The 18,880-nt window shown below is 38.6% G+C and overlaps 1 protein-coding gene across 4 annotated transcripts in view; it reads left to right on the top strand.

Annotated features, from left to right (window-relative positions):
• The window catches only part of mfsd8l1 (major facilitator superfamily domain containing 8-like 1), a 40,915-nt gene that overhangs the window by 7,612 nt on the left and 14,423 nt on the right, over window positions 1-18,880 (top strand). Inside the window, exon 12 of one of the 4 annotated variants that reach the window (XM_044044181.1) lies at window positions 37-172. The exons of 2 other annotated variants lie outside the window; for them this stretch is intronic. The gene's annotated coding sequence lies outside the window, so the exon portion shown is untranslated. Of the gene's footprint in view, window positions 1-2; window positions 173-18,880 lie in introns of those variants that run through there. One more of the 4 variants, XM_044044182.1, reaches the window with a different exon arrangement.

The following is an 18,880-nucleotide window of genomic DNA, read 5'->3' as shown; positions in this document are numbered from 1 at the left end:
AGCATTTTCTTCTTTCTCTGCACACACACCCGTCAGCACATCTCACCACCTTTGGATTCCTACCGTAAATCATGGACGTGTCGAACCTTTGGGTGCAGAGGCAGATAGATGAAAGTACTGTTTATGGTGTGTGTGTGTATATATGTATATGTATGTATATATATATATATATATATATATATATATATATATATATATATATATATATATATATATATATATATATATATATATATATATGTATATATATATATATATATACACATATATATATCTGTGTATATATATATTTATATATTTCCCATGGAAATATAGAATGACAATGGCACCACATGTGCAAGTTCCAGCAGAGAGTTCTTTCCTTTAATTTATGTTGTGCTGAACAAGCCAGCTGCTAGGTTAAATTCATTCAAATGCCCCTAAATGATTGATGTCACTGACCTTGTGGTCCGGGTGACTTGATTACCTAATTGTGACTTGATAATTATCACCTCATCTTATGCAATAATGTCATTTCTTTGAAGTAACGCAGTAATTCAACATTAAACTTTGACGAAATGTCATTTCAATCCACTTTATTCACACCCGTGTCATGTTTTAGAGCTGTCTCCTTGACCACAGATGCTTTTTCACAGAAAACAGTTTGATTTTCTTATTTATTCATATAACGTGACAGAGTGACCTCTATAATTGAAGCAGTAATAAGCCTTTATCAATCTAATTACTAACACTAATACAGTAGATTTATTTAAGGTGCGTTTTCCCTGCATGCTCTGACATTGTAAGGAAAATGCTGTTTTAATTCACGTTGTCCATAAACACAGTTTGTGTCAGTATCGATTTATCAGTATTGGTAAATTAATTCAGAAACATACTACATTTGGGAGCAGCCGAAAGGAAAAGAACACTACATTTATTTACCTAAATTTATACATGTGAAAGTGGGTATTTAAATGATTTTGTTCAATGTTTTTTTTTTCATGTTGGTGATGTAGTACCTGTTTGCACCACTGGTAGGTGCTCTTAGTCTGCGCTTGAAAGAACGTGTTACCCATTATTGATGAGACTGATGTGGATCCACTATACCAACTATGCATGTTTATTAAAAAAAAAAACTGGTTAGGCTAAAAAGAGGGGAAACATACTTTTAACTATGTTATGTAAAATAGTTTTTTGTAAGATAAAACAAATAACTCCATTAGTCTAAGAATTGTTTCCCCCCAAAGGCATTAGATGTTTCCTTTGTTTGTCTCCATATGTTCAGTTTTATATTCACAGAAACCCAAAAAATTTGAGTATTGCTTTATGTATTTTCTTTGTATTTACTGTATTTATTATTTTGTATTGTTTTGGGGACCTAACTTCGTACATTAACTTACATTTTACACACGAAAAAAAATTACACCATATTTATCTGGCTTGTGTTTTCTGTTTGTGTGTACACTAAATATAAGAGCAGGACAAAAATACATTATAATAATATAGGTGTGTACAATTACAGTATGATTAATGTTCCCATGTAGTTTTTATTTTGGTAGGCTACTATCAAACCCCCATCTCCCTTCCATTTTTAAAATATTTGATCATCAATTTTATTTAAAATTGTTAAAATTGCTGAAATGATTTAAATCCTTAATTTACAATACAATAATACATTTAGTTGAAAAAAAAAACATTCAGTAAAAAAGTAAATATTTGTCATGAAGTTTATTATATGTATTTAATATTTAATTTTCATTGCTGACCTGTAATTATTTGATAATTTAACTTCTATGTACAAAATTGTGAAGATTATCAAGGATAACTATTATACACTACACTCATACTTTAGCATGATTTTTACAGTTTTATATTTTATTAATTTTAATAAAATGAATGCAGAACATTAACATTCTCATTAAATAAACTATTCAACAATACAACACATGTTGTGCAGTTGAATACATTTTTATAAGAAATACATTTTATAAAATACATAAAACTATGTTAACTACATTAATGAAATGTATTACATTTAATAAATAATAACAGTTTAAAAAGATAATTAGTGTTTTCATAAATCATTTAATAATTGAAATGAATGATAAATAACAATAACGAAAAAATTAATGTTTGTGGTTTAAAATTACACGATACAGTAGATTTTACTCCAGGATTAATGATCACAATTTTAGTGATGTGCTTGAGTGTGAATTTTCACGACCAAATTAATAATTTTATATATTAAATACAAGATATTCAGTTCAAATAAACAATATCTAATTAGAAATACATCGCAGGACATTTCTGAAACTACAGTTTACAACAAACACGCTGTATGAGTCTTTACCGTGGGCCGCCGTGACCTCAATGATCAAACCTAACAACACAATTTCTTATGACAACACATCGTCGCTGTCTCCCTGCTGGCCTGGTGTCGGGGGGGCGGAGCCTTCGCTGTGAACTCTAGTTGAACCCGTTTTGGCATTGGTTGGGGCAAACTCAGAAATGTTACGACACTGGGCCAGTAACAGAGATATTTTTGGGCTTTTTTTTGGGCTCTTTCCTTTCCTTTTTTTTCTCTCGCTGAACCCTTCACCCGACATAAACACAACCCAAACACAGTCGGCCTGCAGCGGCAGTCTGACCGAACAGTGACCCCCGCGTAACGCGGTCAGATATGTAGAGGACGCCTTGTGTCATATCAACAGTAGTTGTTGGGATAAGTTTGAAAAGCTCCCCCCTGCTCCTCCTCCCCCCCGTCGTCTTTTTGCAGGGCTAAATTATATGAGGCGTATATCGCAAATATCGCCCATTAGAGTTGAACTTTTGGTGAACTTGAGGCAAAGAGGGCAGGTGGAGTTCAGTGGGACCTTTTTTTTTGTTTGTTTGTTTTTCCCTCAATTTCATTCCCCGGGCTCTAACGCTGAGATTGAGCCGGGATGATGCGACACAGGCTTATGGGACACTGCGGCTTAGCCCAACCAATAGATTTTACACATGGGTGCAGACGCCACTTTATCTTTTTCTTGGCCTTTCTCGTGCACTTTACACGAGACGTTAAAGAATGACACATTCGGCGGTCATTGTAAGACTTTCATGAAGTGACTTGAGATGGGTAATAAATGGAAAAGAAGTGCTCTCAGGACTTAGAACTATTGCCTCGTCGATGAAATATTCAGTCGTGCACAAGTGTCACGAATTTCTTAATGTTTGTGCAAAAAAAAAACAACCCCGCTCATATCAAAATGGTGGCAGTGACAGGAACCTGTGAAAGTCTGTGAGTATCCCTGCATGGATTGCACTTGAACCCAGTGTTAATAATACATGTGTCACTCCAAAGAGGTGTCACATCTCGAAAGCAAGGACATAATAGCAGGTGCAGAGTGCTGGAAAAAGTACTGGGTTAAAAAAAAAAAAGAGTTGGGCAGTTGATAGTTTAAAAAGTTCAGCCGAAGAGCTGCTTTTTATTCGGTTGCAGCAACTTACTGATTGTGTGATATGCATAGGAATTATATTTCTTCTTCATTGGTGAGGAAAGCAGAGTGTTTTGCTGTGTAATGCTTCTTCTGACTGACTAAATAATTAAGTCTGCGTTCCCCCATAGCTACAGCACCCCGGGCTGTGATGTGCATGCGAGCCAGCTGCTATTGCACGGAGTCGTGTTTTGGCAGATGGGTCACGCTTCAGCCATCTTCAGCGCTAAAGGTTTCCTTTTAGAATCTTCCTCCTCCTTTGATCTTAAAATATCACTCACTGAGTCTGGATGCTTGTTATGACCTTCAACAGCACAGTCGTAATTATAAAGCAGGGCCATTGTAGCACTTTTTACACCTTTTTTTTTCACATGGTGCAAGTCTGCTGCTCTGCGATCAAGATGTCATGTCTACTCGCATCTGTTTGTTATTTATTTTAAATTTTCTAATATACCGTACAGTACAATGGAGTGTTAGGGTCAAACTGAAAAGGAAAACATATTTAATCGTTCGAGAATAAACTCGGAATAAAAAAGTTGTAAATTACAAGAATAAATAAAATCGTTATGAGAGAATAAAGTCATAATATTATCAGAATAAAGTCGCAAATTCCAAGAGAATAAAGTCGTAATTTTATGAGAATAAAGTTGTAGTATTATGAGAATAAAGTCATTATATTACGACAAATTAATATTTAGAGTAAAGTCATCGTAATATTACGAAAATAAAGTTGTCGCAATATAAAGTCGTAAATTAAGAAAGTCGTTGTAATATAGCGAGAATAAACTAAATAAATAAAATCATTAATAATCAAGCAAAGACAATCAGCTGCAACCTGCGACAAGATGAGAAACACGAAGCATTCTGTGAAGTTATGTTTTAGTTTGGGCTTCACAAATAAGGAAATACTTCAGCACCACATTGTCACCAGCATTAGCATCAGGAAACTTGAGTTTGTTTCGAATAAGGAATCACACAGACTTGGAGGAAATTGTCTCTTTAATATAGGAGGAAATGGCTGATGCATCTCATAATATTACGACTATATTATTCTCGAAAGATAAGACATTTTTTTCATTTTTCTGTTTGGCCCTAATCCTCCTTCGTAGTGCAACTGCTGTTGTTTTTCAAATGTGCTTTATAAGTCGATTGGATTGGACCTTTTCAGTTTTCTAAATCCGGAAATGCATATTTCTGCCTGTCATTACAGAGTTCTGCACTCTTATTCGTCTATGAGTTTCAATAAGTATCATTAAAAGTGTACTTGTATCTGGATGCATATATGTACAGTTGAATGGAACATTAACAGCGAGAATATGTCAAATGTATCATTGTTTACAACATTTTTACACAGATTTTCTTTAAATACAAGGACTTTCCCAGCTGGGCCTCCAGGAAATGTTAAACTTCCCTCTACAAATTTTCCTCAGGAACTCTCCTCAGTCTGGTGTCACTGTTTTAATCGTGCTCTGACCACGACTCATCCCAAATCTGCAGCCACCCACACACCCAAGTAACCACAACGCACCTCCGCCCTCATCTGTCTCCTCTGCTCCCCGCATAGATTACTAGCCCATCTGTATCGCCCGAGCCAGGCCACGCTAAGCTGATGGGAGCTCCGCTCAGCAAGGCACTGCCGCAATTGTTAACCCCGATTAACTTGATGTGGCGTGCAGTAAAGGGAACAGTGTGAAAATCAAGCCAGTGCCATGACCCAGTGCCCCGCCACTGAACCGAGAGGGAATTGGGTAAACTGAAGGGAGGGTGGGTGGGAAACAGGAAGAGTAATAAGCAAATAAAAAGAGAGACGGAAAGATAATGTGGCTTGAGGCCTCTATCAAAAATTACACAGGAGGAATACATGCATATTTTTCTGTTTTAGTGCAGGAAAAACAGGGCGTCGGTTTGAAATGTAGAGCCCACTCTGTAAAACATAAACTGGTTTGACTTTCCCACTGGTGCTGGGTGCATTTGAGAACTTGTAACCACTAAACTCTTTGCTGCACAGACTGGAACGTAGTAAAAAGATAGGAATAATAATAGTAATACTCCTCTACTCCTCTGTATTTGTATAGCACCTTTCATACAAGGATTGCAGCTCAAAGTGCTTCCCAGTAAAAGGAAAATCAACCTTAAAAAGAAAAGGGATGCACATACAACAACAGAACACAACACGACACAGGGCGGAATGAAAAGGAAAAGCTGGAGACAAGGATTCTAAAACCCTGTTTTAACTTTAAAATCAACTTAATATGCAAAAAAAACACAACACAGGGTGGAATCAAGGGAGCGAGCGAAAAGATTTGAAGTCTTCTTTTATATACAGAAATGCATACACTCTGAGGCACAACTGACCAATACTTAATAAAATGGCATGATGTCTGTTCTATTTAAATATTCCTGCAGACAAACCTAATTCATAGTGAAACATTCTATGTACGTGCAGCAAAAACGAATCAAATAACGATAAAAGTCCTTGTTAGAGAGCGTCTGAACTTTTTTCTATTCGCATTTCCCTTGATTTAGCACTTATTATTGAATGCGTACTCTGCTGCCGTATGTGATGTTACTCACATACGAGCCTGAAGCTATTACTGTTTGCCGAGATGCATTTGGAAAATCTACTTCCTGCCTAAAAAATGTGTCATTGCCAAAGGCTTATTTTAAAAAGGTCACGGTGAAGTATTATGTCAACAGAAATACCATATCGTAGCTGGCAGGATTTCAGCTTGTATGTTCCAAATCAAGCTTTAAATGTAAAGATAACAACAGACTTAAGGGCCAGTGTGGTTGTACATGACGACATATAATATATTTGGCTCTGTTGCCAAATAGCCAGTGAATTGTTTTTGCACACACAGTGACAAGGCACAACAAATGAAGCTGTAACCTTTGTTACTTACGCCCCTTAACTTTGGAACGCACTACCCTTAGATATCAGACAAGTCAGCTCACTAGATATTTGACTCTAGAACTTCAACTAGCTGCTTTTTATTCCACCCTGTGCTGTGTTTTAGTTGCATTTTAAAGTTTAAACAGGGATTTTAACCTATTGACTCAAGTCTTTTCCTATTTTGTTCTCTGTATTGTATTTTACAGTTTTATTTGCATGTTTTGTTTTATTTCAAAGTTAAAGCACTGTTTTTACTTTTTGACTTTAGACTTTTCCTTTTCATTTCACTATTATTATTATTGTTGTTAAAATGTAAACCAATTTGACTCAGTGTAAGGTGAGATATTTGAACTTTGTCTACCCTTCTATTGAAAAGAAAAAGTTTAGCATAATACTTTATTTTTATTTTTACTTTAGTAAAAATAGTCACTCAAACTTTATTGATGGGACACTTTTCATACAAAACAATGCAACTCAAAGTGCTTCACAGGATAAAAACATAGTCAACTAAAGTACAAATGGTGATCTAGCAGATAAACTGTAATGAACTGCATAAGTGAAGCAGTAGTTAAAATAAGTCCGTAAATAAATAAATAAATGAGACGAGATTGTTAAAGGACACTAAAGGGTAGAATTAAATCATTTGTGTCAGACCCTAAAATTTAATAAGAGTACAAGTAAATAATGAATCTCTTTTAAAGACCAAATTACTGTGTAGGAACTTGACTCGCTAATTAACATGAGTGCCGCTTTAACAGTGTATTCCTTTGGAGAATTACAATTATTTTATAATTTAAAACAAACGATACATCCATAGTTACAGTAGGTAGGCGGGCAGGTTTTTAATTTGAAGCTGTGTTTGTATCTGCATGAGTTTAAAAACTGTTTGAATCTACATATATAAAGATGCGTAACTATTCATATGAACTCTATAAATAATATATTAAAAATATATGTCTTTAGTTTCACAAGGTAAAAGGTGTAAAGAATTCCACTGTCGTGTTTATCCTGAAACATCTTGGGAATAGTTGTGTCCTTTATAAGTACACAATCTATGTGCAATTGCATTTGAAACCTGGAAACAAATGCACAGATAACAAATGCATAAGATAAGAACCACTAAGAAACTGTTTTTCTTCTGTATCCATGTCCAGCTCACCACTAAAATCAAATCATTCTTCTTTGAAGCCTCAACCTACGTTCTCAGGCGATGTCATTAAAAACCGTCCCTTTACTTATTGAGCTCTGCCGCTCACTAACAGACGGAAAGACCGTTGGCAAAAATACAACCTCCTCCTTGGTGGAGGTAATGACACGTTGAGAGCCATAACAACGCCACAGAGTATGAGACCCTTCCTTCTCTCGCAGCTACTGCTCCTTTCTCCTTTGACCTAATAATTAAGCTGCTTTTAGAGTTATTATAAGTTGAGAAGCAGCTTTGCTCGTCTGCAGCGACAAATCTTACAGCTGAACCACGGCTCTGTTGTTTTAGCAGAAAAAATCCTGCGACATGTCATTCTACATTATTAATCTGTGTGAGTGTGTGTGTGTATATATATATATATATATATATATATATATATATATATATATATATACAAAAAGGTCAAGGCATTTAAAATGTCCCGCAGGCGTTGCTCATTTAAGGCTAAGGTTACTTACAATAAGTTGATTAAACAGCAGAAATACAAAATGTTGTATATGAATATGTCGAATAATCTCGGCCTGTTTTGTCTGATGGGAACTGATGTTTTTGCAGAGCATAATGAAAAAGAAGAGTTTTATTCATTATAGTATTAGAGTATACAATTATAATACTCTGGAAAACAATCACATCCATGGTTTAGGAAGGTACGTGACATGTTTTAGGAAATTCCGTCAGAGACTTTATTTACGTATCACATTTCATATAAACCCAAAATGCTACGTGATTAAAACCCGGCCAAAAAAAGCGTCCCCCAACACAAACCATAACCAGTCACCCACCTCTACAACATTTAAAGCAAGTGAAATGGCAAACTTAAACTTAACTTCAAAGCCACTCTAAATGATTAGCTGTGGGCAAGTTTCAATGAGCTGGACCCATGTACTGTTTCTATTCCTCAGTCACCAAAGGCACCGAGGTATATGCCATACATCCAGGTTCCATCCACATATATCCAAGCCTTTCTCAGATCAAGATCAAACAGCAACATCAAAGGAATCAAAATATTCCTTTGATTATCCAAGTTGTAGATGAAAGTTTGTAGCATTCAACCCATTTATCTATGTATGTATATCAAAGGTATCAAAGACCCATGGTGTCCTTTTTCTAATAACATCGATGGCCACGCAACTGCTTAAAGGCGTCAGTTAACTCCTATAACCCTTAAACACACCAAGACACATTTTTGTGATTGTGGCTTTTAATTTCAAGAATATTTTATCCTTTTTTTCCTGCATATTGTTAAAAATGTATGCCAAGTTGTGCATTTTTTTTCATGTGTTTTTTATTTTTAGTCTATTGTCTATTAACTAAAATACTCACACTAACACACCTTACGCACAAAATGTCCTCATTGAAACCTGTTCAAATGACTGTTTTTGATGCAAAAAATAGTAATTAAAATAGTAAGTAAAAAACTTGTATGAGGACTGATATTGACTTAATTTTTTTATAAAATAAAAAATAATGTATACAATTTCTATAGCTTCATGTTTAATTGCCACATTTTGGTGCTCTAGGTGTGTAATGTGAGTATTTTATGAAATAATCAAAATACATATGAACAAATATTTCTGCTTATCGTTACATATACCAGGCTGCGATAATCAAACCAAAAATAATCCAGTTATATTGAAAATAATTCATTTATTGTGTTTTTAGAGCATAAAATAAAGATGCATCATGAAAAAACTTGGCAATTTAAAAGTTAAAATTCTTATTTTAAAATTAATTAATATTTGTATATGTAATATGTATGGAAAGGACTGATGTTGGGTTAAAACTTAAAAAGATGGAATACATTTTTTTATTTTATGTTAAAAACATGTGTTAATGTAACTTACTTGAAGGCGCATTAAGGGTTAACACATTACACTGTAATCCTGCATTAATCAATTAAACTAGATCTAAATTAAATTAACTCAATACTGGCTCCGACAGCAAGTAAAACAAAAGAAACACAACTGAGGAAAGAACACGGTCATTCTTCACAATCTCATGAGGAAACAATGGACCATAGACTAAAAATAAAAAAAAACCTAATAGTTAAAGAGGGAAAAAAAACATATTATTGTAAATAAATCCTACTAATAAAAAAATAAAATAGATCAGATTCAAAAGTACAAATTAAAACAGTATAAATGACATAATAATACTATAATAAAATGTATTAGAAAATAAATAATGTTAAAGATTAAATTATAAGCAGACTGGGACAGGCATGAAACAAAAATAAGGTTCAAATAAAAAAGTGAATGGATAAGGCTTTTTATTTTTTTTAGTTAAAGTTCTATTACAGAAAACACTTTAAGCAGAATTTAAAGGACCAAAGATTCCTGATATCACACTCTATAGTCAAGAACATCCCTTTTACAAACACTATTATAACACTTTTGTTTTTGGACAGAACCGTTTCTCTGCCTGTTGTGGATTTGCTGGCGTGGGAGCGATGAGAATCTAAAGTGTGTGTGAGAGAGAGGAGGAGGAGGAGGGAGAGAATGTGTGAGGCAGGAGCCACAGAAGCACTGACCCGGGACTAAGTTTGGCCGACAGTAGCAGTTTGATTTGATTGGGCAGTGCTGTGTTGTTAAATCACTCATTAAATAAAATTAGTGGGAGGTAAAGGGAGACAGAACCGAGGGTGTGTGTGTGTGTGTGTGTGTGTGTGGAGGTGGCGGAGCTTCAGTCTTCCTCCTCCTCCAGAGGAGGATGATTGCATGCCAAGCCGAGCTGGTGACAAACTCCATCCCTGAACTCCTGACCCGGCAGTGAGACTCCCCCACTCCTCCTCGCCCATTGTTCGCTCTCAGCTGCACATCCACAGCCACAGTCACCTGCTAACACTGCGAGGTGTGAGGGTGCTGAACATCCTGTAACCCAGCTGACGTGTCACAGTGCGCTCACTGTTCGAAGCCAATTAATGTCAATGTCAATTAAAGTTAAAAAAAAAACAGGACTACAGCCTGTTTGCTCTCATGAGTTCAATCACAGCAGAGCAAATGCCACATGGAAATACACCGCAATAACTGTCTCTCTAAACTTTGACAAAATGAACCATTTTTAAATGAAAAGTTTTTGTTTATATCTTTCCTCTTGTTGATAACTTAGTCATTCTCCCCTTAAAGTCTCACTTGGTAAAACTCTTTGTTTCCCTAACTCTTGGTCCACAGTTTGTCCCTTACATTGTGTCTCTGTTAGACCCCAATTTAATAAAAAATAATAATTCTTATCTAACTGAGTTAACAATCAAAAAGAAAAAAACAATTGATTATCGGTCAATGGTGACTCATAATATAACCTTTGAATTCAGATTTTTCTGTGTTTTTTTCTACACAATCCACATTCCGATCTTTGGCTTTTCTTTGTAACGTCTAAGGTTTTATACGTTTGTTTATCGCAGACTGTAAAACATCCTCTCTTCGCGTTCTCATGTGTCTTCTTGACCTCGCGTTGTAGCTCCACATTTATTGGTTCCTTCTGGGTCCGAATATGCAAATCATGGGCTTTTATATCTCTTTTAGGTCTGCTTTTTATTCACTTTTGTTGCCTATATTTCATATTAAATACAAAATATAATCGTTATCTACGCAATATTTCAGTATTGTAACATTAATAATACATATATTAGTTGTGTGTTTGATGGAGTAAAAATGAACTTTACTCTTTTACTTTTACTTCTACCTCTATTGAAGTATAATATAGTTGATTATACTCTTTTGCTGACATTTGCTGTCACACAACAAGATAACTATACTACTATATATAGTATCAATAACTATGTAGAAATATTTCCACCGTCTTACCTTCCATTCTTTCAATATTCAGTGTCATCATCACAATTCTGTTTTCATTGTCACACAACACTTTGTCCGAGACATTAAACAGCGGCGCACTGTAAAGTTTTGAAAACTAAGCCTTTGCAGCCAGAAAGTTGTGATCCCACCCGCCCTGAGACTAACAGCACCCCCCCCACCCACCCACCCCAAAAAGAGGACAGTCTCCACGATAATCTTTGTGAGCAGTGAAAGCATTTTTATTACACGTCTTCTTGATGCTCTGTAACTGTTTAGAAAAATATATAGTTTCTCTCTTAATACTAGACAAAAAGCCTCTCTCTCCCCTTTTTTTTTGTTGTTGTTGCACATGATGCCCCTTTGATTTAGCTTTTTTACCGTGTCCTTTCGTGTCCTCTGTAAACGTCCGCCGGCATTTGGAGCAGATACAGAGAGGATCAGCAGAGGTCTGGGATCAGTTGGGAGCAGGGTCAAGGTTGAAAGTCTTTTATTATACGCACAAAAGTGGCTGCACCTTTTAAGTGCCGTGGGTATACGTTAAGAGATGCGCCTGTCCTCCAGGTCTTTGGAGTCCCAATAAAAGTGCCGTCACCTTCTCTTGACCTTTGCTGTTCTGCTCTGTGTTTCCCGAGATCTCTTTTTTTTTTTTTTACAGCTCGGGGAACAAACAGACAAACTCCTAAACAGTCTCGAGACATGGCCCAGTGGGTTTTCCCGCTGCATATTCAGTGTATGTTGTCCTTTTTTGTCCTCCGAAATGTGTAGTCAGGTGTCTCAGAGGGACAGCGGCGCCGAACCTCTCTGTCAATCACTCAAGAAAAAGAGGAGTGATCTTTCCTAACGGGCTTCGATGACAACTTTGACACTGATCTGTCATGTCTCAGTTTAGACACAAAAGACAGACTGTCTCGGGTTTGACATAAGGAACATGCGGTGGGGGAAGACCGTTTTCTTTTAAAGATCCGTGCCCTTCACAAAGACTTGGGCCTTATTAAGATAAGTATGCCCACAATAGCAGACCAGTTGTTAAGTGAACATGCTTTCAGGGAGGCCAGTGAGAGGCAGTGGCCCGTTTTCTTCCTATATGCGCCTCTAGTGCATCGTGCACATCACTGTGTTCCTTCCATCATGTCCATGTTGCTGCGGGTCATGTGTGCGTGGATGTCGGAGAGGGAATATGAAGATAACTACTGACGTACAGTGCAGCTGTTTATGTGATGAGGACAGAGCAGAAATAATAGAGGCTCCAGGAAGAGCGAACTTATTTTCTCAAACTTGGTTTTTGTTGTCTTACGTATTTTAAAAGCTTATTATTTATACTTTTATTTTATATCTCTGCATTTTCACTCTCTCAAATGAATCAATACAGGTTACAGTACAATTGTAATATATCATACTGTGTAACAGTGGGCAAAGATAATAGGGGATATATTAAAAACAAACTATTTTACTAAATATACCCACGACCTTATGAAGCATACAGGAAACAATTCATACAATCAATATTAAGTATATGCATTTTAGAGCCAACATAATTAATTGTTTAATTCTCTAGCAATATTGATAGCACCCTACTAGGAAAGGATACCAAGCTGTGTCATAATTTAAAGAACGCCCAATTCATTCATTAATTATTGCATATCTTCTGAATAATGTGTATCGTCTTCAATGTGAAGAAAAAAAAAAAAATGAGATGATGCATTATTTCTGGTGTCGGGAAGATGAATCTATTCCTTCCACAGAGAAATATGTTTCTTAAATTACGGCCGGTGTAAGATTAATAGGGAGACCTTTTCAGAGTCCCGTTCAATAACGTTTCAAAAACTGCGGCACAGAAATAACCCAGTTAAACTTCAAAAAAATAAAATAAAGAATAGGTAAAAGCCTCATATCGTGCTTTGTGACAGCTTTCTTCCTCTGTTGTAATATGTAAATTGCTTCCCAAAAAAATAGGACCTCTCAAATCCTAGTATATATGATGAAACTTTGCATAATATATAGAAAGTGTGACAGTATATGTAGAGAAGAAGAAGTTGAATTAAAACAGACTAATGTCTCTAATTCTAAATATAATTGCACAGTCAAACCCACAGGGTTTATAAGAGCAAAATTATACATCTATTTTATTATGTGTTCATGAATTATTTATCAAGCCATAGGTAAGAAACTATAGGCTCAATTAAAGTAGAATAAAACATTACTTATTTACGCTTGGGAATGAACAAATCTGAGGATTCTGAGAGTTGAAACAAGGAAAGAACCGGTAACCTTGGAAACGCTGCTGACTGACATCATCACCGACGGATAAAATACATTCAACGAACAAAATGCCTTCATCTCTCGCTGTGTAATCAGACATGTGTCTAATCTTCATTATCCGAGAACCAAAAGAAAAAAAGAAGCTTAGCTGTTTTAACTCCGAAAAACACCGTGAACTCTGAGTGACACAAGGTTCACTCAGAGGTCATTGGTTCAAATTAGCTGATCTAACATCTACAAGTCTGCTCTGAATGAGAGCTATTTGTGATGTGACACGCGTGCTCCATTAGGGGGCAGTGTGCTACCTACCTTTGGGGCGATTGCTGCTTGCTTGTTGAGGGTAGAGTAATGAATGAATACAGAGAGGGAGAGAGAAAGAAAGAGAGAGATGACCCTCTGATGAACTGCAAATCTGCCGGGAGCTCAGCGGGGCATTGCTGACTGGTAAAATGCCAGCGCTCCACCTGCGGCAGCGGAACAATGACACAGACACATCTGTATGCATGTGAGCAAGCTCTGTGTCTGTGTGTACATGTGTTTGCATTTGCATGCGGCTGCTCATGCACACATGAACATGTGGTCATTTTTTGTTTTGGGTGTGGTTAATCAAACGAGCATGTGGCCGGCGAGCGGTCCAACGGACGCTAACGTCTTTTTTAACGTCCCACATTTCAGGTTTGCACGACGCGTTTCCAGAAAAACAGACGAAGCCCAGAGGAAAAATTTGCCTCACAGATTAAGTTAAGATTATGTAAATCCTTTGCGGCCAGATTGCTTCTCTTAACAATCCCGTGGCACCTCTTTTCTCGCTCCATTTTTTTTAAGGATTTCTTTTTAACCCCTCTTTTGGCCTTTTCCCCACCACTTTACTCCGTTTCCTAACAAAAGCCAGGACTTGGAGGCCCATGATTATGCTGCGACTAATTGGTATCAGATTCACAGGTTTGGAACTGCACTGTGCTGGCCGGAGCCAAAGTATTGCTCACATCTGCACAGAGTGGGTCGCTCAGAACCGGAGTGTGTCAAGTTGCTTGGCCCCACCATCAGTTCCCCCCCCCTCACTGAAGTGTAGGCCTGACATCACGGCACAGCACCGCGAGGAGGGCCAGACGAGCTCCGAGCAGACACATGCATGACGGCTTTCATGTGAGGGCCAACTTCTGATCACAGAACCTCTGCATTGACACCTTTCATGGTTTGTTAGCACCTTGACAATGAGGCAGGAGGACAGCTGAGGCGTCTGCGGCGTGTGTGACACGGAGAACACGCCAGTGTGGAGAGAAAAGTGAGGTCAAGGGAGGTGGCTGCGGACGTGGGGGATAAGGGGAGTTGATTCTGCCCTCTATAGCTCCCAGACACAGAAACTCACATGCACGGACTCACACGAAAAACAGTTTAAATAAAATGCAAACTGAATTCACCTTTTATAGCCAAAATTTGAGCTGGGGCTCAAATCAATCAAGCATAACATTCAACCACTGTTCAGGAATGCAAGTAAGTAGCTATAATTTGACGTCTTAATCAAGAAATAATAATGTGCTCTGCTATGTTTTCTGTACAGTACAATTCTACATTCATGGATAAAAATAATAATTATATTTTATCATTTCAGTTCTACATAGTGGTGTATAAACCAGCTGTGAATATAATTCGTGGTGGAATCGGATGACTGGCCTCACCACTGAATTCGTTTTGGAGAGACAGTCTCCTGACTTTACTGCAGTGGCAGGAGTTAGAAGACGCGCGTGAACGAAGTGCAACAACTAACAAATAAGGAGAAAGAACAAAGTGGGGGAGACGCCCGCATTACGCGCATTAATGTGTCCTCCATTCCCCAGTGGACGCGCCTGACCCAGAAAGGAACAGTCCCTTACATGGTGTCAGAGGCTAAAGGACGGTTTGTGTCCATTAGCGGAGTGATGGCAGGCCCACCGCAGGACACACAGAGTCCATGAGCATCAAACACTTGGGATGCTGCCACTGGATATGAGACAGCAGCCACAGAGAGGGTTTCCTGTCAATGGACCAGCAGCGCTCCAATAACACTGAGCAGCTTCAACAGCAACCTGCTTTTGGTTTTACCCATAACTTAAGCTGACACGTTCTGCAAGAACACATGTTGGTTTAGGACATGGTTCTCGCAGGGTGACTGTAGTAAGACATGACTGCTGCATATGTGTGAGCGCCACAAGAGCAGGAGGCCTCGGGCCTTTATGCAACGTCTTAAAATGTCCATAATGCATTTGCCAGGCTCCAAACTGGTTGTATTAATGCAATGTTAACAGTCATCTCCAAATATTACTTCAAAGTAAAATGAGAGGATGAGGTATGTCAGAAACTTGTGCATGTCATGAATTTTCTCTTTTCCATAAACACTGAAACTCAATATTCATTCATGCGTGACATGTTTTTATTTGGAAATGCAACAAATCTGCCCCAGACATGCCTGCCTTTCACAATACCCTGGCTTATTCTAAAGCATAAATCTTGTCTCTTCATCAGTCCAACACTGAGTCTTCTCCGTAAATTTCGCTCTCGCCGGTGTGTTGTTTGTTCTCTTGCAACAGTACTGCAGTTCAAACGCCTTCTACTTCTGGGTCAAAGGCCAGGGAGGAAACTTTGGTGCATGCGCAGAACGCCAAGTCCGACTCCAGTCCGACTATAGTGTATACATGCAGGAGTAATCAGACTATGACTTGCATTATCCACTACAACTCAGCTGCCGAGACGGTGCTGAGCCGCTTGTCTCTCTCTCTCTCTCTCGACATCGGCATATTTAATGCCTCCAAAATGGAGAATCTTGAAAGCACTGCTGTCTCCGTTTTAGTTTGAAAACTCCTGGGCAGAGCTGTATCCTGGACAGGCAGAAACGGAGACCTCTGATGTTGAAACTGACATGATATGATGACGCAGGCCAATGCTTGAAATACTGGGCTGAAATACTATACTGAAAGGACAAGATGGAGGCAGATGATCAGCTGTGGCGACCCAAGAAGAAGAAGAAGAGAAGCTGAAAGATACAAACTTCCTGAGAGAATCAGCTAGAAAAAGGCGGTGGCACGGTTGCAGCATCACCGTCGTCCTGCAGCTCATTTGAGTCGGATGGATGAGTAGAAGTGTCGCCTTTCTAGTTACAAACACAATCACTAACTCATCTCAGACTTTGTTCGATAACAGCTGAAGAGCTCTCGCTGTGTGTGTGTGTGTGTGTCTCTCGTCTGTGTGTGTGTGTGTGTCAGCCTCCTGCTGCTTCTCAAACAACCTCCTGACACTTTCTTCAGCCCGTTTTCTTTTCCCTGTTGAAGCTATTTACTTCTGACACCTTTCGGGGGAAGAAGTTTGGAGGTTTCATTAGATGGGAGAAAGAATTGAAAGTGACTTTCCGGGGTGAGTTATGGACATGAGAGGGCTGAGATGGGCTGTCTTGTGCTTGTAATGTGACGGAGCAGAACTTATTTTGGACAATGTGGAGAGATGACACATCCGAGAGGTTTTTGGATCAAAACTTCAAACTAAAGTCAGTTACTGAACAGTCAAAGGCAAAGATATCCCTCAGATCTAAATCTTGTTCTATTTACTTATTGGGAAGTGACAGTAAAATATGCTTAGACAATTCAGTGAATCCCCCGTTACGCTTTCAGATGTATGATTTTTGTCATTGCACAAAAGTAGTAAAAGACTTTCTTGTGAGGCAAGGCACATGACCTGAAGAACTGGTTTTCATATTCCATTTCGTTCGTCACATTTGGCAAGCGAACAACGGCAAATACAGATTTAGGGCACATCGTTGCTTCCAATCAGATAACAGAGCCCAACAAATTGGGGACTTTGATTGGAGGGGACATTTTAACTGCTGCACTATTTGTGTGACATTACAATGCGTGGGAAAAGGACAGATTTAAAAATGGTATCGCTTCCACTTGTTTTGACTGGTGTTCCTCTCGCTCGCTCTTTAATTAAACCAAAGTGAAGTCGCAAAAAATTGCTCTGCCACTTTTTGTTTTTTTTCATAAAAGCTTTTTGTGGAAACACAATCCTGTGACCATTTTACTAAGCAGGAGTCACCTTATCCTCGCTCTGCGCTCCGTGGCAGACCGCTCGCACTCTGAACTTGTTCCAAACACAACACGCGGGGACTGTACACAGCACGAGGGGGGAAAATGATATTGCGTGATCTCCTTTTCTCCCATGTCACTCCTATACTCTCATTGTAAGTCTCTCCCTCTCCCCTGCTGGCACATCCAATCAAATTAAGACTGGATGGAAAGGAATGGAATTGGTGCTATGGGGCCTGTGTGACTCTAAATTCATACACGAGAGAGGCCGGCGAGGGGAGTTTATAGGCAGCCCTTCATCTCCTGTGCTTCTCGTAATCCTTGGTAGAAACCAAAGAGAGGAAGAAAGGGCAGTGTCTGCTGACCGGAGACGTTACAATAACAGACCGAAAAGCCCGAAACACCCAAACCCTTCCATAATCTGCTCCACAGGGGGAGGCCTTTGGAGCAAGTGACAAGACTGGAGTGTGTGCGTGCATCGGTGTGTGTGTGTTTGGACAGCACACCAGTTCCACTCATGGGTAACAGATGGTGCCTTATCATTGGCTGGGATCGGCCGCACAGCACACATTCCTAGACATGCTGGTAATGGATTTTTTTTTTTTTTTGATGTCCAGTTAACGCAAACTTTCACGTAGAATTACACGTGAAATTACCACCACATCACTCGTGTGTATGAGTGTAGATAGAGCACACTGGGTGGGGGTTAATTGATGTTGAGGTAATTATAGGCTAATTATTGAACAAGCGGCCACACCTTGCCGTGTACTTTCTTTTTAATTAGACGAGCGCGGTTTTCGTGCCGGCGCACCCGTTTGCACCCGCAAACAAGTGCCCCCGTCACACAACACAGGTTTCGTCACCAAGTCGGCCTTTGCGCAGACCCCCTCCCCTCCCCGTCTCCCTTTTAATAATGCTCTTTTATTCTTGAACACATTATTAAATACTGTCACTCAGGCTAAATACCAGGAATACTTGGATAAGAGCCTAAACAGGGATAGGGGGCAGAATGGAGAGGAGAGAGGGCACGTAGAGTACTCTGAGTGATGGATCTGTTTGAGTCCATAAATGCTGGTGTTGTGAAAAGAGGAGGAAAAAAGAGAAAGAGAAAAAAAACGTAAAAGCTGGGATGCTGAAGGAAGGCTGGAGAGAGGCCAAATGAATAATGGGTCGGGGTGAGGAGTTCACGCCGGAGTGCAGCAGGGGGCCCCAGTGTTCAC

Source organism: Solea senegalensis, linkage group LG14, assembly GCF_019176455.1.
Source record: "Solea senegalensis isolate Sse05_10M linkage group LG14, IFAPA_SoseM_1, whole genome shotgun sequence".
Classification (NCBI taxonomy): domain Eukaryota; kingdom Metazoa; phylum Chordata; class Actinopteri; order Pleuronectiformes; family Soleidae; genus Solea; species Solea senegalensis.
Note: the sequence above shows the minus strand (reverse complement) of the source record. Positions and strands in the feature narration are given on the sequence as shown.